Source organism: Schistocerca piceifrons, chromosome 4 (assembly GCF_021461385.2).
Source record: "Schistocerca piceifrons isolate TAMUIC-IGC-003096 chromosome 4, iqSchPice1.1, whole genome shotgun sequence".
NCBI classification, from domain to species: Eukaryota; Metazoa; Arthropoda; class Insecta; order Orthoptera; family Acrididae; genus Schistocerca; species Schistocerca piceifrons.
The window spans coordinates 800,298,375-800,316,651 of NC_060141.1; the positions used below are offsets into that span (position 1 = coordinate 800,298,375).

The following is an 18,277-nucleotide window of genomic DNA, read 5'->3' on the forward strand; positions in this document are numbered from 1 at the left end:
AACCTACATCCTTCTGAATCTGTTTAGTGTATTCGTCTCTTGGTCTCCCTCTACGATTTTTACCCTCCGGTCTGCCCCCCAATACTGAACTGATGACCCCTTGATGCCTCAGAATATGTCCTACCAACCGATCCCTTCTTCTAGTCAAGTTGTGCCACAAACTCCTCTTCTCCCCAATTCCATTCAATACCTCTTCATTAGTTATGTGATCTACCCATCTATTCAGCATCCTTCTGTAGCACCACATTTCGAAAGCTTCCATTCTCGTTTTCTGTAAACTATTTACTGTCCACGTTTCACTTCCATACATGGCTACACTCCATACAAATACTTCCAGAAAAAACTTCCTGACGCCTAAATCTAAACTCGATGTTAACAAATTTCTCTTCTTCAGAAACATCTTCCTTGAGATTGCCAGTCTACATTTTATAACCTCTCGACTTCGCCCATCATCAGTTATTTTGCTCCCCAAATAGCAAAACTCATTTACTAATTTAAGCATTTCATTTCCTAATCTAATACCCTCAGCCTCACACGCTTTAATTCGACTACATTCCATTATCCTCGTTTTGCCTTTCTTGATGTTCATCTTATACTCTCCTTTCAAGACACTGTCCATTCCGTTCAGCTGCTCTTTCAGGTCCTTTGCTGTCTCTGACAGAATTACAATGTCATGGGCGAACCTCAAAGTTTTAATTCGTTCTCCATGGATTTTAATTCCTACTCCAAATTTTTCTTTTGGTTCCTTTACTGCTTGTTCAGTACACAGAATGAATAACAACGGGGATAGGCTACAACCCTGTCTCACTCCCTTCCCAACCACTGCTTCCCTTTCATGCCCCTCGACTCTTATAACTGCCATCAGGTTTCTGTACAAATTGTAAATAGCCTTTCGCTCCCTGTATTTTACCCCTACCACCTTCAGAATTTAAAAGACAGTATTCCAGTCAACATTGTCGAAAGATTTCTGTAAGTCTACAAATGCTAAAAACGTGGACTTGCCTTTCCTTAATCTATTTTCTAACATAAGTCGTAGGGCCAGTATTGCCTCGCGTGTTCCAACATTTCTACGGAATCCAAAGTGATCTTCCCCAAGGTCTGCTTCTACCAGTTTTTCCATTCGTCTGTAAATAATTCGTGTTAGTATATTTCAGCCGTGACTTATTAAACTGATAGTTCGGTAATTTTCACATCTGTCAATCCCTGCTTTCTTTGGGATTGGAATTATTATATTCTTCTTGAAGCCTGGGCGTATTCCACCTGTCTCATACATCTTGCTCACCAGATGTTAGAGTTTTTCAGGGTTCACTCTCCGAAGGCTATCAGTAGTTCTAATGGACTTTTGTCTACTCCCAGGGCCTTGTTTCGACTCAGGTCTTTCAGTGCTCTGTCAAACTCTTCACGCAGTATCATATCTCCCAGTTCATCTGCATCTACATCCTCTTCCATTTCCATAATATTGTCCTCAAGAACAACGCCCTTGTGTAGACCCTCTATATACTCCTTCCACCTTTCTTCTTTCCCTTCTTTGCTTAGAACTGTGTTGCCATCTGAGCTCTTGATATTCATGCAAGAGGTTCTCTTTTCTCCAAAGGTCTCTTTAATTTTCCTGTAGGCAGTACCTATCTTACCCCTAGTGATATACGCCTCTACATCCTTACATTTGTTCTCTAGCCATAACTGCTTAGCCATTTTGCTCTTGCTGTAGATCTCATTTTTGAGACGTCTGTATTCCCTTTTGTCTGCTTCATTTACTGCATTTTTGTATTTTCTCCTTTCATCAATTTAATGCAGTATCTCCTCTGTTACCCAAGGACATCTATTAGCCCTCGTCTGTTAACTTACTTTATTCTGTGCTGCCTTTACTATTTCATCTCTCAAAGGTACCCATTCTTCTTCTACTGTATCTCTTTCCCCCATTCTTATCAAACGCTCCTTAATGTTCTGTCAGTTTATCCAGGTCCCGTCTCATTAAATTCCCACCTTTTTGCAGCTTCTTTAGTTTTAATCAACAGTTCATAACCAATAGACTGTGGTCAGAGTCCACATCTACCCCTGAAAATGTCTTGCAATTTAAAACCTGGTTCCTAAATCTCTGTCTTCCCGTTATATAGTCTATATGAAACCTGTCAGAATCTCCAGGCTTTTTCCATGTTTACAACCCTCTTTTATGATTCTTGAACCAAATATTAGCTATGATTAAGTTATGCTCTGTGCAAAATTCTACCAAGCTGGTTCCTCTTTCATTCCTTACTCCCATTCCATATTTGCCTACTACGGTTCCTTCTCTTCCTTTTCCTGCTATCAAATTCCAGTCACCCATGACTACTAAATTTTCTTCTCCACTATCTGAATAATTTCTTTTATCTGATCATACATTTCATGAATCTCTTCGTCATCTGCCGAGCTAGTCGGCATATAAACTTGTACTACTGTGGTAGTAGTGTGCTTCGTATGTATCTTGGCCACATTAATGCGTTCACTATGCTGTTTGTAGTAGTTTACCCGCATTCCTATTTTTTTATTCATTATTAAACCTACTCCTGTATTACCCCTATTTGATTCTGTATTTATAACTTTGTATTCACTTGACCAGAAGTCTTGTTCCACCTGCCACCGAACTTCACTAATTCCCACTATATCTAACTTTAACCTATCCATTTCCCTTTTTAAATTTTCTAACCTACCTGCCCGATTAAGGGATCTGACATTCCACGGTCCGACCCGTAGAATGCTAGTTTTCTTTCTCCTGGTAATGACATCCTCCTGAGTAGTCCCCGCCCGGAGATCCGAATGGGGGACTATTTTACCTCCGGAATATTTTACCCAAGAGGACGCCATCATCATTTAACCATTCAGTAAAGCTGCATGCCCTCGGGAAAAATTACGGCTGTAGTTTCACCTTGCTTTCAGCCGTTCGCAGTACCAGCACAGCAAGGCCGTTTCGGTGAGTGTTGCAAGGCCAGATCAGTCAATCATTTAGACTGTTGCCCCTGAAACTACTGAAAATGCTGCTGCCCCTCCTCAGGAACCATACGTTCGTCTGGCCTCTCAACATATACGCCTTCGTTGTGGTTGCACCAACGGTACGGCTATCTGTATCGTTGAGGCACGCAAGCCTCCCCACCAACGGAAAGGTCGATGGTTCATGTGGGGGACTTCGTACATAGCATGGATATTTGTTAAGTAATAAGTTGGCTGATGTAAGAGATATGATAAAATGTGTTTTGACATTTTGTATCATTAAGTTGTAGCATTACGTCTATATTTCAAAACATAAAATGTTCTTTAACGCCGTGTAGCATCCCATCTGGTGTTTTCTGTACCTAATAGTTCGATGTGTACATTGGGTCTGATTGTAATCAGATGTCATCAAGTAGTGTAGATCAGATACTTTGTATAAGTGTCTGACAAATTCAGTTTCGTTTTACCTAAGCATCTGTTACAGATATTATTGCGAGTTCTTTTCTCTTGGCTTTTTTTCGTTTTTTACAATCCCCACTTCATGTAGTTTATCAATGTTTTCCCTGAGTGCTTGCCTCTTCCGTTTGTACCAGGTATGTTTTATGTGACTGTACCAATGTAGGTTTACTGACACCGTTTCTTGTAATTCTCTTGTAGAGCGTTTGAGAATGGCGTAAGCCAAAGCGTGTGGACAACATAAAATTGATTCATGCGGTGGTCAGGGCTAATATCAGTTTTTGAGTGCTCAGCAGCGTAGCATGTCTTGGTTATTTTGTGGAGTTACGTTAAGGATTTACCAGTTCTTGGTGTGCAAACTCTTACGACTGCATCTCCATGCACACAAAGGGCAATTCCTGCAAACTTTGCAGCCAGATGATAGGCCGAGACGTGTTGTGTCTGCTGAAACGAATCGGTGCAGACAACGACTACGTTAAGAAAATCTGTTTTTTTTTCGATCAAGAATATTTTCACTACTCTGAGGTAATAAACTGGTATATTGTCCATATCCAGGAGTCGGTGGAACCATATACTGTACCTAGGTACAACAAATCCCGGAAACCGCACGTGTTGTGTTGCATAATGCAGAGCACGGCTATTGGCCTGTTCTTTTTATATTGAGACTGCATTAGGGCAAAAGTTTACCTAGGGGTGTTAAAACTTCTGTTGCACGTCAGTTACAGATATTTTATAGTGGTTCAACAAGACGGTGCACGACCATGCTGGAAGTTATTTGTTCGCCATTTTTTGGATGAAACCTTCCTGTACAGATGAAAAGATAGACACGGAGTGACATCGTGGCCACCACGTTCACCAGACATAGCCTCTACTGACTTTCTCGTGAGTATTACCCTAAGGAAGAAGTGTTCGGTTCGCCAGATCGTGTCGGGCGAACTCTTGTGGCACGAATTCGAGTTGCCACAGAGGCGGTTACTAAAGAGATGTGGGATAAGACATGCAGAGAAACTTAGTGTCACCTAGACATTCTAAGGGCAATAGACTAAGTATACGTGGAACTTTCTCCATAAAAAAAAAAATATTAGTCAATCTGCCATTTGCAAGAACCCGCAGATCTGCATCGAACACAGCTACATAGAAGTACACTTACCCTGTATTACTTCAGTGCAGCTTAAAAACTGTCTTGATAAAACATAAAGTGGCTTACAATGCACTCTGCACGCTGTGTTACCAGAATACTTGTCGCTCCATCCATGACTGATGCATAGTTGATGAAACGGACATAAGCTTGCGTTAACTCTTTTTGTAACTGGTGTTGCAAGCCCCCACTTTAGGTGCCCCGAGCAGTGCGAAACTTTATTGGACATTTTCATTGTGCACATCGATGAATGCCTCCGATTTTTGTGCGACTTGCGTCGTGTAGAGGAGAGAAGAGCTGAGCCAGGTGCCCGTCGGTAATCGTTAGTCTGCCTGTTTGACTAAAGGCGTACGCCTCTGAAAAGTAACAAATGCCTCTTGCCTCACAGCTTAAACCATTGCATACTGGATAGTAACCACTAGGAAGAAGGCCTGGATCTCACTCTACAAGAGTGTCATACTTTCCTAAATCGATTACTCACGGCAGGTGTAAGCCAACTGGTACCAGTTCTAAACCGTCAACAGCTCTCCAAAGTGATCAGGTTGCTCTTTCATGGTTTTGATTTAGATTTTGTTTGGTTGAAATAATGGCTTGGACATAAAGCGGTGTGTTGGTTTGCAGAAATGCAATGGACAAATAATGCCCTAGCAGCGTTGATTGCGCATTCAAGGAAGAGAATATGTTTGTAGATTAAATGTCCAATGTACCACATTAACGTAATGTTCCATCTTTACTACCCTTTCTGGTCTTTATGGGTACATCCTGATAGATATATAGGGTGTTACAAAAAGGTACGGCCAAACTTTCAGGAAACATTCCTCACACACAAATAAAGAAAAGATGTTACGTGGACATGTGTCCGGAAACGCTTAATTTCCATGTTAGAGCTCATTTTAGTTTCGTCGGTATGTACTGTACTTCCTCGATTCACCGACAGTTGGCCCAAGTGAAGGAAGGTAATGTTGACTTCGGTGCTTGTGTTGACATGCGACTCATTGCTCTACAGTACTAGCATCAAGCACATCAGTACGTAGCATCAACAGGTTAGTGTTCATCACGAACGTGGTTTTGCAGTCAGTGCAATGTTTTCAAATGCGGAGTTGGCAGATGCCCATTTGATGTATGGATTAGCACGGGGCAATAGCCGTGGCGCGGTACGTTTGTATCGAGACAGATTTCCAGAACGAAGGTGTCCCGACAGGAAGACGTTCGAAGCAATTGATCGGCGTCTTAGGGAGCACGGAACATTCCAGCCTATGACTCGCGACTGGGGAAGACCTAGAACGGCGAGGACAGCTGTAATGGACGAGGCAATTCTTCGTGCAGTTGACGATAACCCTAATGACAGCGTCAGAGTAGTTGCTGCTGTACAAGGTATTGTTGACCACGTCACTGTATGGAGAGTGCTACGGCAGAACCAGTTGTTTCCGTGCCATGTACAGCATGTGCAGGAACTATCAGCAGCTGATTGGCCTCCACGGGTACACTTCTGCGAATGGTTCATCCAACAATGTGTCAATCCTCATTTCAGTGCAAATGTTCTCTTTACGGATGAGGCTTCATTCCAACGTGAACAAATTGTAAATTTTCACAATCAACATGTGTGGGCTGACGAGAATTGTGCAATCACGTCATCAACACAGATTTTCTGAGAACGTTTGGGCTGGCATTGTTGGTGATGTCTTGATTGGGCCCCATGTTCATCCATCTACGCTCAATGGAGCACGTTATCACGATTTCATACGGGATACTCTACCTGTGCTGCTAGAACATGTGCCTTTATAAGTACGACACAACATGTGGTTCATGCACGATGGAGCTCCTGCAGATTTCAGTCGAAGTGTTCGTACGCTTCTCAACAACAGATTCGGTGACCGATGGATTGGTAGAGGCGGACCAATTCCATAGCCTCCACGCTCTCCTGACCTCAACCCTCTTGACTTTCATTTATGGGGGCATTTGAAAGCTCATGTCTACACAACCCCGGTACCAAATGTAGAGACACTTAATGCTCGTGTTGTGGACGGCTGTGATACAATACGCCATTCTCCAGGGCTGCATCAGCGCATCAGGGATTCCATGCGACGGAGGGTGGATGCATGTATCCTCGCTAACGGAGGACATTTTGAACATTTCCTGTAACAAAGTTTTTGAAGTCACGCTGGTAGATTCTGTTACTGTGTGTTTCCATTCCATGATTAATGTGGTTTGAAGAGAAGTAATAAAATGAGCTTTTACATGGAAAGTAAGTGTTTCCGGACACATGTCCACATAACATATTTTCTTTCTTTGTGTGTGAGGAATGTTTCCTGAAAGTTTGGCCGTACCTTTTTGTAACACCCTGTATATACGTGCAAATAAATCACTGACATGTCCTGTAATTTCTAGTCCACCAGTAAAGACACGCTGAAGCAGGTGGCGAGACAGAAAGAGAAATGAATACAGACAATTGCAAAGCAAATTTTCCCGCATTTGCGGACACTATACAGGTGGGAGCTGAGATGAAACTGTAGTGTAGAGTCGAAAGAGTGGATTCTCTGGAGCTGTTGCGTTGCACCTGAAAGCAAGGTAGCACTCATGTACTCCCATAGTTTTTCGTATTTTTTTAGGGTCCTCTAATCGCAGTTCCTTAATCGACGTACTATACGTTATCTTCTCCTCCTCTCGCCTTTGCAGTGGGAGACAGATCAAACACTCTCACTTTTGGCCTCTGCAGTCTCTCTTTCCCTGTAGTACGGAAACGGTCCTCGCCGTGCTACAAGGGATACTAGGAGAATAATACCTCCTGTTTCTTCTCCTCCATGAAACTGACAATGTAGTAATAATGAATTTGATGCATTTCCACAAATTTACTTCCACAGCCTGCTCCAGCAACGGCGACCTACAGCAACAGATGTCAGCGCTACGTAAGTCTAGAAAACATTCGACGTTGACATAGGTACGAGTCAGCGTTCTTCGACTGAATTACTTACTGCAGAAGCTAAAACTTCTGACAGCACTGACGAACGGCTGAAGAAAGTGTATGGAGATTTTACGATGGGCTTCAGCACCGTTAGACAATGGGTTCATGGCTGTAGAGAGGCTGAAGGACAAATACATTTGTCTGTTTACAACACTGAGCGGCCGGCAAGAAACTGCTGCGACTTCGCACAGCAACCAGTGTGTCGACCAAATCATCGATCAGACTTCCTTCTGTTCGTCTTACTCAATGAAGCACATCGGAGGCATCACACTGAAGATACAGAGTCCTCGAAAAATGTTTACATCATTGGCTGAGGAATCAGGACCATTGTTATTACCGCACACGTATTATCATGCTCAAAAGTATCCGAACGACCTGTACTGCGTTTTACGTGATTTGTATGCAACTCACACAACGTAACTGTCTTTCAGGTCCTCTGCTCTCTTTTCGGTACAGTCGTTTGACTATACAAAATGATAGTTAGTTCAGGAGCCCACAATGTTTAACTGCTTTGCCTGTCTATCAATGCAGACGGAGATTAATATCGCGACAATGCACAAAACACCTTATTTTAGAAATGACACAACCATTACGCTTCTAAACTGAAACAATTATAGTAAATTAAAATTCAGAAAGCACGTTTTAGCTTGAAATTACTTTACGAAAATTTTTGTATTGGACTGGAATCCTTCTGTCCAATCCAATAACGATTGTGGCTGTTAACTAATCACGAAAGATCTTAAATATCGTTTCGAACACAAATAACAAAGTGAGCGCAGGTTTCAACTTGAAATGACAAAGCTTAAAATTTTGTGTCGGACGGGGATAAAAACCCAACATCTAATTTGAGTGTTAACTAAGCACAGTCAAATGTTAGAAACCATAAATTTTCATCAACTGACAAACAACTGACGAGAAGACAGATTTTTCACCTAGCGTGATTAGAACCCAGTACATATCGCCGTTGACTTCTACACACGAACAGACATTAAAAATAGCATTATTTCGCCGGAAGCAAGATGTGCGCACATCTGAACTTGAAATAACATGTCTTATCATCGTCGTTGACTACACACGAAGGGACGTTGAATGCCAAATTCTTTTTCGCCAATAATTAAGAGAGACATGTTTGAACCTGAAATGATATGGCAAGAAGTTATATTTCTGACGGGGAGTCGAAACCGGTACCAAGAGTTATTGTTGAAAACATACGTAGAGGTGCTAAAAATCAGAAACATTTCTCATCTATAGTTTGGTGTGTGCATGCTACAACTTGAAATGACATATTGGAAATTTTTGTTGCAGATCAGGATTCGAATCGAGACAAATGTTCTTCACAGTGACGGTGAGGAGTTCTGAGTCTTCCGTAAACAATGATACGATGGAACTGCATCGTCTCAAAGGCGTCAAACCCAGCGAAAACCCAGCATCAATATTTTGAATGTATTCATTCAATAAGAAAGAAGCGCCCGAGGACCTTACGTGACGATTTGCTCATTACTAATAATAAAAAAACTCACGTAAGTGAACAGGTTTCTAGCTCGTGTAACAGCCGCTTCTGTCAAGCTCCAACCTTCACTGACTGTTGTAAAGTAGGTAACGAAGGGACATGTTTAATGTGGCTTTAGACCTATGATGCAGCCCTACATTGTTCAATTTTCATTACCACAGGTGAAGAGAATTATTTTGGGCTTGTCAAAAACGTAGCCTGATGTGTCAATCGGACCTCAACCTTAGGTATGCGTAGTTAGAATCATTCCAACAGACCACCATCCTACCTAGAGGATTAATTCATGATTGTTTCGTAAATAAGAAAACTCTGCCCTGTCTGAAGGTTAACTGCAACCTGATCGATACATTCATTTCCTTGTGCGTCCACATAGATAATCACTGGCTGTCTGGCTATGCGTGATTTTTAATTTTTTTTTTTCATCAATGAAATGAAATCACCTAACAGAGAGCTACACGATCTGGCAACGCAGTAGGTTCTGGACATTCCTGGTGGAAATTTTGCTTTCCACTTTCTGATTCCGTTGCTGATATAGGTATTTATAGTCTCACGAATATGACGCAGGAGAAACGCAAACGCCAGATATTGAGGACACACACAAATATAGCGCAGTATAAACGAAAAGACCTGATATCGAGCTCACTCTAATCTTTACGTTTCTAAACCGCATTTCGTCTGATATAATCAAGTAGTTATGGTCGTAGTGACTTTTTCTCATGCAACGTATTGCGTTAAGAGTTCTGTAAGCTGATAACAAAATAAGAAACAAAAAGAGAAAGGAAAAAAACAGAGAACAAAGCTGACAACCCACCATCAAGCTCTCGTGATATGTAAAAACGATATTCATATAGTTTTTTATATTTTATTAGTATATATATATATATTCTTAAGGCAGAAGGACAACTAGATCCGATTATATTCTAAACAGCACACTAAGAGAAATTCCAATCTGACTTCAGGGACTGTATACGCTCAGTATATAGATACTTCACCTATAGGGGCTAGCATTTTACAATTGAACTGGAGCGATACTGATCCAAAACACAGAAAAACAAGCCGAAGCAAATCAGATGGGAACGTATATAGCAAAGAAAACACCTATCATCAGAAAACTGAAATTAATCAACACGTTGCCGACGGAAAGCAAGATTCAACATGTTGGCAAGAGGTCTCGTTCTCGAGGCATTCGATATCAGGCCAATAGGCCGTGCTCATGTACTGCATGGAGTTCATCTGATGTTCCCCCTCGTCTACTACAAAATAATGAACGGTGCCCCAGTAAACCACCTAACGGTATAGGTTTTCGACCGTGGAAAGAAGGAACAATCTGGGCGCAACATGAAATCTGCAGTGTGCAAAGAAGGTAACTGTAAGGAAACCATGGGTAACAGAAGAAATACTTCTGGTAATCGATGAAAGAAGGAAGTACAAAAATATTCAGGGAAACTTAGGAATACAAAAATACAAGTCTCTGAGGAACGAAATAAATAGGAAGTACAGGGAAGTTAAGAAGAAATGGTTGCATGAAAAATGTGAAGAAATGGAAAAGAAATTATTGTCGAAAGGACAGACTCACCATATAGGAAAGTCAAAGAAATTTTCGGTGAAATTAAAAGCAATCGGAATTCCATTTTTCAATGCAGAGGAGAGAGCAAGTGGAATGAGTACACTGAAGGCCTCTATGAGGAGGAAGATTTGTCTGATGTGATGGAAAAGAAACAGGAGTCGATTTGGAAGAGTATCCAGTATTAGAATCGGAATTTAAAAGAGCTTTGGAGGACTTAAGATCAAATAAGGTAGAAGGCATCGATAACATTCCATCAGAATTTCTAAAATCATTAGGGAGATGTGGCAACAAAACGGCTATTCACATTGGTGTGTAGAATGTACGAGTCGGGCAATATACTGTCTGACTTTCGGAAAAAAAACTCCACACAATTCCGAGGGATTGAAGAGCTGACAAGAGCGAGAACTATCGCACAATCAACAATCAGTGTAGCAGATCTTGCATCCGAGTTGCTGACAAGAATAATAGAAAAGAAAATTGAGGATGTGTTAGATGACGATCTGTTTGATGTCAGAAAAGGCATAGGCACCAGAGAGTTGATAATGGAAGCAAGACTAAACAAAAATCAAGACACGTTCATAGGATTTGTCGATCTGGAAAAAGTGTTCGACAATGTAAAATGCTGCAAGACGTTCGAAATTCTGAGAAAATTAGGGGTAAGCTATACGGAGAGACGGGTAATACACGGTATGTACAAGAACAAAGAGGGAATAATAAGAGTGGACGAACAACAGCGTAGTGCTCGTATTAAAAAGGGTGTAAGAGAGGGATGTAGTCGGAAGACTGATAAATTTTAAAAAAAGTTATAAAGTCTCAGAAAACCAATTGCATCCTAAACCGAGATCAGTTTACCATTTGACCTCCACGAGTAAAGCGATGCTGTAATGCATCCGTAGACGTACAACGAATACCTGAATCTGTGTCTCTAAGACCAATATGCAGAGTCTATCGTTCGTTGAAAACAAGTCATTTACTACCTTAGAGACTAATAACCTTAGCAGTTAAGTCCCATAAGATTTCACACACACACACTACCTTACACCAAGAGGACGACGTTACGCGCATCGGCCAAATCGGAAGACTGATATTGAACCAAACTGTCGACCCGGTTCTTTGTGTTGATTCTCTTTCAACGACGTTCGGTCAAAGAACTGCTTTCCAACGAGTCTGTAGGAATTTCATGGTGAGGACAGGTCTCCATAAAATGTCAGCCCCTAAATATCTCATCACAAGATAGAAGTCACGAATGTGTTTTAACTTACAATTTATGAGACCAACACCACTTGGGGGTTCAAGACTGGCGGGACGGACACAGAGAAATAAACGAGACGTGAATGTGTGAGTTTCTTGGGTCATCATCAAAACAGTACGTCGCACATGTAGCATATGCGTCTTCCTTCGTAGCCAGGAACAACTCCCCCCCCCCCCCCCCACCACAAAGGAACGAGGATTCGTGACCCCCTCATACTGTAAGCGAAAGATATTTTTCCATAAGAACCGACCAGACAAGTGCTGTAGTTTCTCCGCCATAATAGAGGGAAACCACGTAATAAGCTATGCATACCAACTTATGCACCTAGTATTCGGCCTTTCTGGAGCAGAGTAAGACAACACCTTTCATGTTCTACTATCGTTCCTTGAATTTTTTCTGTATGCTGATCCACTGCGGTAGCCTATGGAAAAGCCGCGTTGTCAAAAGCTCGCAAAGTAAGAGGCCTGCATTTACCTTCATTAAATAGTGCGCCTGAATTCCGACAATAATAACAGATTACGGACTTCAGTCGAGATATCTCCACAGAATTGCGAGTAGAACCATCACGTCATCCGCGTAAGCAAGAACAACTATAGTCTCTCCGGAAAGTGGTTAACCTTTCAGCTGGAATGGTAGCATCCGAAGTAGGGGATCCAGAGCCAACACAAAAATACGTTATTGACAGCGGAGTTCCTTGGGGCACTCCCCAACGGACATTTATCAGGGGCGTCAGTTGGCCATTAACAATCACCGAAGTTGAAATGCCTGTAAACAGATTTGAGAGCACTCACCGTGTGACAACAGTTAAACCAACTGCCTCCAGAAACCAAAGCAAAAAGTCGGGATTAACTCGATCAAGTGCCTTAGGAAAGTCTAAGGAAGTCAGGGCACAAGTGGCGAACGTTACAGCAGCAACCGAAACCGCGTCACGACACACGACTACAGGGATAAGATTGGTACGGCCAGCTACACAATTCTGATATTTTGCACCAATCGTCTCCATCAGAGCCGACATCCTACTATTAACTGCCCTTGCCACACTCTTATAATCGAAGTTTAGCAAATCAATTGGGTGAAAGCTACCAGGGGAGCTGGTCCGAGGCGTTTCGAGATTAAAACAATTTTTCCCACTTTGAACGAGGTCGGCACTACTCTACCCCTTCACACTTCATTCAAAGGGACGTAAAGGTAGCACCAAACAGTGGCCAAAAGCGCACGTAATACTCCTTGGGAAGTGCATCCAGACCCGGGGACTTTTGAGAAGGCGATCCCACAAAAGTTTGTAAACTTACTCAGGCTGGAAGGCAGCTAAAAGGGTTTCATTATGTTTAGGTTTAATCGTCGTATCCAAGATGTTGACTAGTGGGTCATACAAGATACTCTACATATCAGCTTGCTCCGATACGGTATGTTCATTATTTGTTGCACGAAAATGAATACAAGTGTGTCGGCGACCGTTCTGATGCCGAAGCAAATGATTTAAGGAAATCAATTCTTCGGTCACCAATGAACATTGCTTGGACCGCATATTCAACCCTCCCATTTGTATTCTCTTCAAGATAAACAATTTTGCCTTCACACTTCTAACGTCCGCAATTCTCAGAGTGACGGGATCTGCAGAATCATAAAGTTCACGCAGGATGGAATGGTAAGTTCTCCGAAAGTCTCGCTCTTTGGCTGCACAAAAAAGTATCAAAGTTTGCCTGAGCCTCGGTTTTGCCAGCTGTGTCCACCAGTCAAGGATGGAAGAGTACTTCCCAGTGGACCGTAGAGTACACTCCCACACAGCTCGAATCACGTCATCGAGTGAGCGACGTTTAACATCCACGGAGTGCGAAATAATTTTACGTTCCCAGTACAGTGGGAAAATTTAAGTAACGTCTGGTATTTACATACCCCGACGTTTTTAAGGTGTAAGGAGCTGACCAATTCATGTAATTCACGACAGAAATTAAAATTTGGAGATTGATCTGGAGGACGCAACACACAGTTAAAATAGCCATCCAATAGAATACCCGGAGGACTCTTGTGCAACAGATAAAGTATATCCTCTTTATAAAACGCGCTGCCAGTGCCAGAAGGGGCATATAAAAGTACCAAGGTAAGGTTAAAAAGTTGATAACCTACGCCCCTGCCAGAATCCAACATTACCACCTCAGTAATAGGAATGCCTTCGCGAAAGAATAAGAAGATCCCCGTAGAATATTTGGTTGCAACATTAAAGACTAACCGAAAACCAAGAAAAGAGAAATGCCTAAATAACACCTACTGTAAGAAGACTGTGTACGCACATGAATCATAAATGAACTGACTCAGTGGAGCCAATCGCAATTCTGATTCCACTCGATTAACATTTAATGAAAGGAATGTGTAAGCTTAGGTCTTTCATCACAGGTATACAGGTATGTACGGAACGTACGGAGCGGAATTAGCTAGACAGCTGAGAGTCAAGGTCAATTGCGGAGTCCACAGGTGAATCAGACATTGGGGGACCAGAACCCCCGTCATCACAACCTTGTTTCTCAGATTTCTTACGTGCCACCGCACGGTCGGGTTGTATACGCTGTTTCTGTCGGCTACGTGGCGTTGTGACTGTGACGGAGGTGTCGGAGGGGTCATAGGGTCAGCTTCCTGCCCCTCAGAGCAAGGGTCATGTAATGCACTTCCAGTCACTAAGGCCGAAGCATTCTGTTGAACTGCCGATGCAACAGGTGATTCTTGGTCGCTAATCACTTTCTCCTGGGGAGTTGCTGTAGGCGGCCAATTTAGGAAACCGTCGGTGGCTGAACTGTAACGGAGGATTCAAAGACGAAGGGGGGAGGGGGGAGGACTCCGCCCCCTCTCCACACACAGGCTGCTCACAAGGAGCCACATCGTGAGCAGGAGGGATGCTGGAGGTAACTTCTTCGCCACTCACCGTACCACGGACGGGAGACACCGTAGCATCGAGAAGAGCAGGGGATACAATCGCTGTGGAGGACGTTGGGGCAAAATGTACAGCCAAATCCTCACCCTCACCATCTTGGATGCGGCGTCGCTTGTTTGTCACTGTTACAGGCTCTATCCTGACTTTTTGTCCATTATGATCTGAGTCAGAAGTAAGTCCGATGTTGGGAGTGGAAGGAACAAGATCAGCAAACGTCAATTTGCGACGCTACACTAATGACGGCTATAACACAAAAACCCTCCGCGGGCAATTAGATGGAACGTATCCACTTGAATAACACAGGAAGCAGGTTCTCTCTTGACCAGTATGCATGACACGAAATCGGTAACCACACACTTGTAAATCTGATTGAATATTGTGTTTGAAATGCATTGCACGGAACGAATTGCATTATAACACTATAATCTGTGTTGAGTAGACCAACGTTCACGACGGACGTTTTTCACATTATCGTAAGGAGTCAATAAGTCCTATAGAAAATTGTCATCAACTTCCGGCGGGAGGTTGAACACTCGAACGTTGATATAGTCAATTTCACCATCTGCGAATGGCGCCATACTAACGGAATTATCGTGATGCTTGAACGGGAACTTTTTTTGTTATGGTTTTAGGGTGCAAAGCTGCTACGGTCATAAGCACCCGTTCTGTGGCTTAGGGAATGGTAAAAAACCGAATGGAAAATCAGCAGCAATATGAGCGAAACTCAATCTGCTAAAATGGAAGATGTATCAGGCGACAGCTGTAAACGGGAGCGTAGCGGATTAAAATAGGGGCACTGAAGTAAAATGTGTCTCACCGTCCACGGTTGAGAGCAGTGGGGACCAACCTGAGGAGGATCGCCAGTTGAAAGATGCCAGTGGCTAAAAAGAGAGTGCCCTATCCGGAGTCTAGTTGATAGTACCTCCTCCCGACGACGAGGGCGGGAGGAAGAGGTCCAACCACACCAACCACACAGAAGAGGTTTCACATCCCGTAGTTTACTATCGGGAAGTGTAGACCAACGTGTGTTCCATAAAGGACCAACACGACGACATAAAACGCTCTGTAGACCGGCAAAGGGAACCATGCGAACTGCGCGCTGAGGAATAGAGACAGCAGCCTTGGCCGCTATATAGGCTGCCTCGTTTCCGCGGATACCAACGTACCTAGGGATCCAGAGGAACGTCACAGAGACGCCTCCCAGGTAGAGCAAGTGGAGAGAGTCCTGAATCCGGTGGACCGGAGGGTGGAAAGGGTAGAGATCTTGGAGGCTGAGGAGAAAGCTGAGCCAATCGAAGCATATAATACACTGTATCCGCTTATGGCGACGGATGTATTGGACAGACTGGAGAACAGCGTAAAGCTCTGCAGTAAAAACCGAACACTGGTCGGGAAGCCAAAATCTATTAGGGGTGTCGCCAACAATATAGGCACTCCCAACACCAAATGTCGTTTTTGAGCCGTCAATATAAATAAATGTGGCATCCTCCATTTGTGCGCATAGATCAGTAAACGCATGACGATAAACGAGAGGAGGGGTACTATCCTTGGGAAACTTACTAAGGTCACGGAGAGGGCAGGTCTGGGGCTGAATCCAAGGTGGCGCCGTACCCACACAAGAAAATTTTAGGAAAGTGGAAGGAAAGAGAACGTAGCAGTTGACAGAACCGGACTCCCGATGGTAGGGCGGCCTGCGTACCCTAGATCCAAGGAATCGTAGAAAAAAAAGGACATGGGCCGAATGAGCAGGCATGGAAGACAGATGACTAGCATAACTACTCAGGACACCTTGCCGACTGGACAGCGGAGGTTCAGCAGTCTCATCATAAAGGCTTTCCACGGGGCTGGTGTAAAAAGCTCCAGACGCTAAACGCAATCCACAGTGGTGGACAGAGTCGAGACGCCGAAGAATAGACGGCCGAGCAGAGGAGTAAACTATGCTTTCATAGTCCAATTTCGAGCCCACTAAGGCGCGATATAGGAGGAGAAGGACTACTCGGTCCGCTCCCCAAGAGATACGACAACACGGAGGGTGCTGAAGGATCGCAGAAAGCGAGCCGAAAGATATGAAACGTGGGAGGACCAGCACTGTTTTCTGTCAAACATAAGTCCCAAGAAGTTAGCGACATCCGCGAACGGAAGGTCAACAGGGCCTAGATGTAGGGAAGGTGAAGGGAATTCTGTACGACGCCAAAAATTTACACAGACGGTCTTACTGGGAGAAAAGCGGAAGCCGGTTTCAATGCTCCATGAGTGGAGGCGATCGAGGCATCATTGAAGAAGTCCAAGAAGGCTGGTCCGCTGAGAGCTGTAGTAGATCGCAAAATCGTCGACAAAGAGGGAGCCCGAGACATCTGGAAGGAGACAACCCATAATTGTATTTATGGCCATGGGAAACACTACAAAACTTAGCACGGAGCCCTGGGGCACAGGCCGGCCGGTGTGGCCGAGCGGATCTAGGCGCTATCATCTGGAACCGCGCGACCGCTACGGTCGCAGTTTCGAATCCTGCCTCGGGCATTGATGTGTGTGATGTCCTTAGGTTGGTAAGGTTTAAGTAGTTCAAAGTTCTAGGGGACTGATGACCTCAGATGTTAAGTCCCATAGTGCTCAGAGCCATTTAAACCAACCCTGGGGCAATAATGAACGGGACTTGAGAACCAATGTCGTGACAGTAACCTGTCAACATGAAGGGGATCCATAAATTCCACGTAAGACACGTACTTGTCTGCGTCAAATTAAGCGGTATTGACCCTATCAGAGTTCACATGAATTTTATCGACAAGCTAATCGTGGATTTCTAGAGACCAGAGCCGCACGTGTCGCGTTCTTTTATCGAAAGTAAAGCTCACAATACCTTTCCGTGGAATACACGTGAAACCCATGGTAACCATTTTGCATTTGGAGTGTGTTCCGCGTAGCCATTTTTGTAGTATTTGTAGAACGTCGTCGTTAACTCCCGTAAGTTTCATCACTTGGAGCAAGAAATCGGAATGCACTCTAACGAACGCCTCATTGAAATCGAGGAACACTATGGCTATTTTGATCTTGCAGATCGACGTGATTTCTCCGCTTTCTGACAGTGTAGTTAGTGTCGAACATCCGACACAGCGTTGGACCTTAAGTGTCATTTTCCTTTCGCAAAGTTCTTTGTGTATATTTGTTGGCTTGGTTTTATTATCTGCGTCCACCATACTATGCGGTAGGCACATGCTGGTAACCGTCGCCTACGCTTGTTGCAAGTTATCCGATCGCCTGAGACAGAGAAGCATCTTTTAACTAGTACACATTCCTCTGCCACTCGCCCCATCCCATAAAATTATTTTGTCGGGAGAGTTTCAGGGATGTCTGATAAGGACTGTGGTCGGAGAAACCAGCTGCTCATATTTCGCTGATGACGTATCAAATCTTTATGAACATAGAAATTGTCGAGTCTACTTGAGGATTCATAGCTGGTATACACAAAACCGGAAGTGTTTGGACGGAAGTGTATCCAAGAGTC

The 18,277-nt window shown here is 43.5% G+C and overlaps 1 protein-coding gene across 1 annotated transcript in view; it reads right to left on the minus strand.

Annotated features, from left to right (window-relative positions):
• Positions 1 to 18,277, minus strand: part of LOC124796184 — a 70,629-nt gene that overhangs the window by 49,087 nt on the left and 3,265 nt on the right. The gene's annotated exons all lie outside the window — the stretch shown is intronic.